The following is a 1,240-nucleotide window of genomic DNA, read 5'->3' as shown; positions in this document are numbered from 1 at the left end:
TTCACCGTTGTTTATCCGCAAGATGATTGGGATAGATAAAGAAGGAATGAATGGAGAGTTTCACCGTTGTTTATCCGCAAGATGATTGGGATAGATAAAGAAGGAACTTCTTTTGTAAGGCCGTCTATGTCAATAGTACTAAGTTTGTGTAATAATAGCGATAGGCCAGAACTAACTCCGGTTAGAATTTCTAACGCATATAATGCTACGTATGACTGCTTCCCTGCTCCCCTGCTTTCCTCTGCTTTATATTACTTATGGGTGCCGTATTTATGTTATGTAATCTGCTTCTGTGCTGCACTATGTGTTTGTGTAGTATCTCGTGCCTTGAGCCGGGGGTCTATCGGAAACAGCCTTTCTACTTCATCAGAGGTAGAGGTATGGACTGCATACATCTTACCCCCCCAGACCCCACTAGGTGGGAATACACTGGGTTTGTTGTTGTTGTTGTTGTATTATGCTATGTATGACACATGTTTATATATATAAAAGCAAAACTAAAACAAGACAAGATGCCAAGTAGCAACATACTAAATAGCCACGTGGTAGATTTTAGGACAAAATTTAAAAAATATTTTAATACAAAGTTAAAAATATTGTAATAAAAATTTTGAATTGAAAGATTAAGTATTTGAATTTGAAATGCATTATCTTAATAACTAGAAACTCATAATTGAAGAGTTCAATAGGCTATTACTATTTCAAACTTATCTCTTTTATAATTTAAATATTATATATATATATAGAGAGAGTGTTTATTTTAATAATAATATAATAATAAGCAATAAATAATAGTAGTAGTAATACACAAGTTATATTGCTTTTAATTTAAAAAAAAAACGTGATAGAAGTAATAGAGTGACAACAATAAGAATTCAGAGGGTTTGGGCCACAGGTGATAAAAGAGTTTTAAAATGAGGTGTAGGTGACACAAGTTTTAATTATTAGTTGGAGGTGACAATTACTTTATTATGTATTAAGAAAGTTGAAAAAGTTTGAAAATAACCGACAAGTTTTTAAATTTACACTTTGATCCCAATATATACCTAAAATAACGGGAAATGGAGGGAAAAAAATGGTGTCTTTCTCTCTCTTCTCATCCATTGTTGTTTTCTCTCTCTTAGCGATTTTTGTTATTAATTGTTTCTGTTTCTGTTGCTTTATTCATCATCTTCTGCTTCATTATCATCATCTTCTACTTCATTATGATCTTCATCTTCTTCTTGTAGACCATTTATTG

The sequence above is a fragment of the Capsicum annuum genome, chromosome 3, assembly GCF_002878395.1.
Source record: "Capsicum annuum cultivar UCD-10X-F1 chromosome 3, UCD10Xv1.1, whole genome shotgun sequence".
Taxonomy (NCBI): domain Eukaryota; kingdom Viridiplantae; phylum Streptophyta; class Magnoliopsida; order Solanales; family Solanaceae; genus Capsicum; species Capsicum annuum.
Note: the sequence above shows the minus strand (reverse complement) of the source record.